The 7340-nt window shown below is 42.5% G+C and overlaps 1 long non-coding RNA gene across 1 annotated transcript; it reads left to right on the forward strand.

The window, feature by feature from the left end:
* Positions 1-5332: 5332 nt before the first annotated feature.
* LOC121026353 (uncharacterized) lies at positions 5333-7329 on the forward strand. Its single transcript, XR_005788336.1, has 3 exons — positions 5333-5447; positions 5854-5983; positions 7218-7329. It is a non-coding gene; the product is annotated as an uncharacterized LOC121026353 (long non-coding RNA).
* Positions 7330-7340: the final 11 nt, after the last annotated feature.

Raw genomic sequence — 7340 nt, forward strand, 5'->3', positions numbered from 1 at the left:
TGAAGGAGTTCAGAGCATGTCACCCCAAAATATGCTGTTTTACCATATTGATTATTTTAAGTTAAAGGAGCTTGAGAAACAGCAGGTACAAGAGGGGCACTCTGACCTTCCTTATTCTTCCTGGCAGGAGATAAAACTCCCATGTCAAAGATCCCCTGCCTCTACCAGGAGGAAGAAAATCATTCCCCTCACCAGAGATGGGGAATCACACTGAGAAATCTGTACAAACAAGACTTGTTACACTAATGCTTATCCTCCTAGTCATTTCTCCACAGTTGACTACCCCTGGCCCAAACTCCTTGGCCTTACTTGGTTCTTTGTCTAAAAGATATAAAAGCGTTCTGTTCTGGTCACTTCTTCAAGTCTTCATTCTCTTGTGAAGGTTCTCATGTACATGTAAAAAAATAATAATAATAAAACTTGTATGCCTTTCTCCTGTTGATCTTGTTTTTCTTTCTTCCTTCCTTCCTTTCTTTCTTTCTTTCTTTCTTTCTTTCTTTCTTTTCTTTTCTTTCTTTCTTTCCTTTCTGAGAGAGAGAGAGACAGAGAGACAGAGAGAGAGAGAGAGTGCATGCAAGAGGGGGAAAGGAACAGAGGGAAAGAGAGAGAACCAAGCAGGCTCCACATTCAGGTCAGCCTGGAGCCCAGCTTGAAGCTTGATCCCATGACCATGAGATCATGATTGGAGCCAAAATCAAGTCCAATGCTCAACTGACTGAGCCACCCAGGTGCCCCCCTCCTGTTAAACTTTCTTATGTCAGTTTAACTTTTAGGCCCTGCTGGAGACACAAAGAGGGTAGGTAGAGGAGCATTTTTCCTTACCTACAGTTTTGCTGACAAGGATGGGATGTCACTGGTTGACACTGCTCACTCCAGGGCCACTGCAGCTGAGAGATCCTGGGATCTCTGACACAGCCAGCACAAGGTAAGAATTCTTACCAGTTAGTCTCCTGGATCTCTGCCTGCAAGATCCAATCCACCAAAGTATTAAGAGTCTCTCCTCATGTTTTACCTTTTCCAAATTTAGATTAGTAAAAGAAAACACTGGTGTGAACTAGTTCTTTAGGCATAGTGATTTGATATTTTCTGTTATGAGTATTCTTGTTTTTGATTTCCAACAGCCGTTAAAAAAAAAAAAAAAGGAAACAAGCTCTCTAGACCCAGCACCCTCAGAGGGTTCACTCCCTTCTCCCCTTCTGTGGGGCAATACCCTCCTGATAGGGTCAACTAACCCCAAGGTGCACCCCAGGGCTCACCATCCTCAGAGTAGAGGATCAGGAACTGGTTCTTAATTGACACTGATGTGACTTTACCATCTGTTCAGAGGATTTTATCTCTACCTGTCACCTCTGATTCTATTCAAGCTTTCAGTCTCTGGGCAACCTATTTCACTGTCTATATCCTAGGCCTCCCGGATACCTTTAGGCCCTCTTAACACCCATCATGCCTTTCTGTTTTCTGACTCTTCCCCAGCAAATCTCTTAGGTAGATATTTGTTATGTAAATTTAATGCCACCATACAGTGTAATGAGAAATGTGTTTTTATTTTCCTGCATCTGACCAAACAGCAAACTTTTTTACCCTAATGGAAACCCATCTCAACTGAAAATCTTCTGAAGAAGATGCAATCTTAAAAGATATCCCAACTAGCACCCAGGCCTCACATGCAAATGAGGTTGAATTGTTACAGCAACAGAGTTGTGCATATTACTGGAAAAGGAGCAAGCTTCCCCCACGTGTAGCCCAGTGCTGCCCTCGTTAGTGCCCTCGTTAGTGCGCAGCGAGGCACTGAACCTATCTCTTTTACAGCAGGATATTCTCACTTCCTCGCTTTGTAACACTACAATCTTACCAGTAAAGAAAGAGGGAAACTGGATTCAGACTGGATTCAAATCTATTAATTTAAAGAACATCTGAGAGCCATTAATGCCTTTGTAATTCCTCATCACTCCATAGTCCCTAATTCAGCTACCATTCTTATCTCAATTCCTGCTGACCCAGCCTGATTTCCAGTAATTAACCTCTGCTCGGCTTTCTTTTCAACTCCATTGCACCCTAACTCACAATTCCTCTTTGTATTTACATTTAGAGAGAGACAATTAACATAGACTGGTATACCTCAGGGACGTTGCAAGTTTCCCTCAATATTTTCCCAAGTCCCTAACGCCAGGGTAGATTCCAAGGCTCTACTCTTGTTCAGTATGTTTATGATCTTTTACTTTGTAACCAAACTAAGCAGCATGCTCTTATAGTAGCTGAAAGAGGCCATATATCCTCTTAAACTAAACTTATAGGGGTACAAACAACTGTTACCTACTAAGGACATGAGATACCTCAAGTCATTCAAAAGCTCACTCTCAAATGCCTTGAGTCAGTTTTGCCCATCCCTCTCCCACAAATGAAAAAACAGCTACATAAATTTCTAGAGGCAGCTGGCTACTGCCACAAATGAATTCCTAACTTTGCTGCCCTGGCTAACTCTTTAGAAGCCTCCTCCTGGATACTACTTCAGAGCTCATTTCCGGGCCCTCATTAACCTCCTTGGAAGGCTTAAAATTAGCACTGTGAACACCCACAATTCTCAGCTACCTAATTTTGACAACCCTTTTTTTTTTCCTATAGTGCCACAACAATACTGGGATTGCTATGGGAATTCCAGGAAAATCTTTGCCTCTCAGGGAAGTCCTTCCTGTCAGCTGGATCCTGTGACAGCAGGCATGCCCTCATGCCTGTGTGCGGTAGCCACAGCTGCCTCCCTAACTGACAAAGCCAGTTCCCTGAGATCAGGCTCCCCATTCACCTCTATGTTCCTTTATGTTCATAAGACACCACACCTCTCTACGTGGTGGCCTCTATTATCCAACCCTTCTTTCATCTTCCATCACTGTAACACTTTAAATCTGACTACTCTATTATCCTTTCCTTGATAATGGAGAACATCACTCCATTCCACAGAATTACTTTACAAATATAGAAATTGTCTCAGGGTACCTGGGTGGCTCAGTCAGTTGAGCAGCCAATTGGTTTTGGCTCAGGTCATGATCCCAGTGTTGGCAGATCAAGCCCAGCATTGGGCTCCGTGCTGAGTGTGGAGCCTGCTTCAGATTTTCTCTCTTTCCCTATGCCCCTCTCCCCTACTCACATGCTCACACACTCTCTCTCTAAAAAACAAAAACAAAAATTATCTGAAAGCCATGAGAGGATCTCTTAGATACCACCCCCTTTACACAACCGAGACTTAAGTTCTATTTTGTGATCGTTCCTACAGAGGAAATTTCTGGGGAAACATAATAACTGGCTGTGCCATAGTTTCCCCACATAAAACGTCTGAGGCACACTCTCTGTCCACTGTAAAGTTAGTTAGCCCAAGGTGCTAAACTCATCAGGCTGTTGACACAATCTGGAAATCCTGTGGATTCTTAACCTCTCTTGCTGGTACTCCTCTCGCCAATGGGCATATAATTGCTGCCCTATACATGCTATTCACTTCCCTGCTAAAATTGATATTGTTGGCTGTGTAGCCATACTAAGGAGACAGATATTGTATCTCTAGGGAATAGCAGGGCTGACAAGGCTGCTACCTTTGCAGCCCCAAATAGAACCCCTTTTCTTTTTCCACCCAATTTAAAACCCTGCTTTTATCCCTGACTGACAGTATTAACCATTCAGGCAAATACCCCACAATTTGAAAAAGACAAATGGATACAAAAGAGTGCCAAACAATTAGATTATACATTGGGTCAAACAGACTTCCTGTGGTCCCCTTTCTTTTGACCTTTTGGCTTACACTCATCTCCCATCAGATGGGACATATGGGTAGATGGGAGATACTTAAGGAGTTAAAAGAGAATTGGTTCTTCCTTGGCATCCACAAAATTTCTGGCCAAATTATTTCCCAGTGTACTACTTACAAATCTCACCAAATTTCTGGAGGAAACCAACGTACCTCAGGAAATCCTCCAAGACCCACATTGTCCCTTGTGAAACCCCACAATGGATTCCATAGATTTATCTCCAGTGTCAGGCTATTCCCACTATTTGGTTATGTCTGTATACTTAGTGGGTGGACTGAATACTATCCAGCTAGAAGTACCAATGCCACAGCAATGGTGAAGAATTAATAACTGAGAGTATTCCTTGTTTTGGCATTCTTTATGGATTGGGTCAGATAAAGGGTCTAATTTTACAGCAGAAATTAACCACTTTCTTGCAAAAACTTTGGGGTACTCATTAAAATTTCACACTTTGTGCCATCCTTAATCCTCAAGGCAAAGTGAATATAAAAATCCAGATGTCAAAAGGACTTTAGAAAAAGTCTGTTAAGAAACTGGACTTAATGGCCAGAAGCATTACCTCTGGCCCTTATAAAAATCTGCAATAGGGGCGCCTGGGTGGCGCAGTCGGTTAAGCGTCCGACTTCAGCCAGGTCACGATCTCGAGGTCTGTGAGTTCGAGCCCCGCGTCAGGCTCTGGGCTGATGGCTCGGAGCCTGGAGCCTGTTTCCGATTCTGTGTCTCCCTCTCTCTCTGCCCCTCCCCCGTTCATGCTCTGTCTCTCTCTGTCCCAAAAATAAATAAACGTTGAAAAAAAAATTAAAAATAAAAATAAAAATCTGGAATACTCCAAAGGGAAGACATTATTAACATCTTTAGAAATAATGTTTGGTCACTTTATTCCTACTAGCATCCCTAAACCTTCTATTTCTGGATTGAATGAATATTATAGGGGCTTAAGTGAAAAATTCAATGCTATTGATGTGATATGGGCCAGGAGTGAAAGATCAAGAAAGATTTCTGAGATGGTACAAAAAAAGTGTTTTTATTATACCATGGTACAGGACCTGGGGGCAGAAGAGCTGCAATGTGATTGTGAGAAGTGATTATACTTTAAATTGGCGGGGAGGGGGCAGACATAAAGGAAGTTTCCAAAAGGATTTTCATATCTTAAAGAAGACTTATAGGATTGTACAGGTCGGGCCAATGTCAAGCTAAGGTTGCTTTCTGCCTGCAGCAAAGCATTAACTTAAGGCAGCTGTGAGTTCCTGAGGAATGTCATACTCTGCCTGCCTCAAGTATTTTCAATGGGCTGCAAGTTCTAAGGAGATTTCATTTTATCTGCATTTCTTTTGCCTTTGTTCTCCACATCACCATGACTAGCTATATACAAGAACTAACTAGTTTAATTGGAGGATATCATCAGCAAGTTACAATGGCATGGCCTCTGCTGACTGGCCATCCCTTTTGACCAGAAGATTAGATGTAAATCAAGACTTTTAGAAGAAAGCATTGTCACCTCACTGAGAAGACCATTATGATGTACTGCTAACCACTCACACTGCCAGCAAAATAAAAGAAAAACCCTCCTAGACTCACACAAACCATGCCAAGTTAGACCAGGATTAGCACTCCCAGGACAACTGGAAGACCACCCCTTAAGTTGACCTTAAAGTAAGGATTTCCCGGGCAAATTCCCAGGCACCAGAAACAGACAGAATCACCAAGTACACAGCTTTTCCCAAGGTCACAGATCAAGAAACATTCACTTCTACCTATATTCTCCCCCAACGGGTCTCCCTACTCCCAAAGGGAAATTTTAAAAGATCTTCCTTTTAACAAAGCTTCCCCCTTCTTTAGCCATTTATTAAAAAAAGGCTGGCTGGAGATTGCTTCTCTCAATCTATCCCATTTTCACCCTGATCCTCCATTATGGGCTCTCTTTCCAGCTGGTGTCTCACTTATTAACCCTTACTGTTTTCTCAGCAAGTTATGCACAGACCTGACACCCCCTACCCCACTTTTCAAACCCTGGCCACATTAACTAATCAATCTGATTGCTGATTATATCAACATCTAGATCATGCAAAAGAACTTGAAATTAATTTTTATTCCTGCCAATAAGACCAACTGGTGGACCAACTCTGGAAAATGGATGCATGACAGGGTATGGCATCCATGACCAGAAAAACACATCACTTCTCTTTTTGGTGAGTAAATTGTACACGGGAAAGCCTCTACAGAAGCTCAAGGACCGTCCTTTGTTCAAAGACATTAGAAGGGATCTCTCCCCCCTTAGCATTGAAAACTGTGATGGTACTGGGCTTTTCCCACCTGACATACCAAAACAATATTACAATCAAACCTTGCGGTGCACTTCCACAGGTAGCACCCTCAAGCCTCTCGTGAAGGTCAGAAATGGTCTCAATACTTACTGACTCTTACAGTACAGACCCTTGCCAAACCACCAGATACTACAGCTGGCTCACAAGCCACCCTTTCATGACCTGGGAGCAGCTGAGCTGCCAAAGGCCAAAGATTACATATGGGGAGACCAAAACATTGCACTAACTTGGTCAGGTAACAAGACCAAGCCTTACAGCGGCCAAGGCCTAACTGCAGGTCTCCTACATCAGATATTTCACAACCTGTTCTGCGCCTATGGACTGACAAGGATACACGGAAGACAAAGATGTGCAGATAACAACATGACAGGTGAGAAGATACACCAAACCCCAATTTAGTAAGTCACAAGCTTCATTGTGACCTTAGCCATGGACAATACTGTTTTTTTTTTTTTTAATCTTATGTGATGATAAGGTATATATAGAGTTCCACCTAGACGGCCAAGATGATGGGGCCTCAGATTCCTGATGCCCTCTGTCATCAGGTACTCCATCTTAAATGCCAGCCAAATTACAAACTTGGGTTCCTTTGGTCATAAAGTAGTGTCACATAAATATACTAGACAAGATGTTATAGAATACTGGCTTGTGTATCACAATTCTAAGTTTTTTCTCAATACTGAGCTCCCTTTTCCCAGGCTTTGGAACTTGAGTTGGAAAAGATAGTTCTAAATCTTTCCATAGTAACAGAACAAGAGTTTAGTTATCACTACACAAACACTGGAAGCCATTCTACCAGAAGTTAGTAGTTTAGGCTCTCTTGTGCTCCAAAGTTGCCTTCCCCTACACACACTGACAGCCCAAAAGGAGGAGCTTCGTCACTGGCAAAGGAGGCTGCTTCTATGTAAATTGCTTGAGACAAACAGTCTCCAGAGCTGCACACTCTCGGTCAGACAAATGAGGTTCGGCCATTCTATACGAGGGACCTATTCCCAGGCATGGGAGACTGATTTAACAGGATATGGGGAAGTGTGCTTAGATTTGTTATTTCTTGTTTATTCATTCTTATTCTAATTTGTGCTCTTCTTTCCCTTTGCAGATAGACTCTTGGCTGCTAATCCAATTCTTCCTTCCAGTGCCACAAATTCAGCTTTTTAAGAAACTTTCAGAGGAAATGAAGGAGTTCAGAGCATGTCACCCCAAAATATGCTGTTTTACCATA

The sequence above is a fragment of the Herpailurus yagouaroundi genome, unplaced genomic scaffold, assembly GCF_014898765.1.
Source record: "Herpailurus yagouaroundi ecotype Mexico unplaced genomic scaffold, PumYag 86715, whole genome shotgun sequence".
Lineage (NCBI taxonomy): Eukaryota > Metazoa > Chordata > Mammalia > Carnivora > Felidae > Herpailurus > Herpailurus yagouaroundi.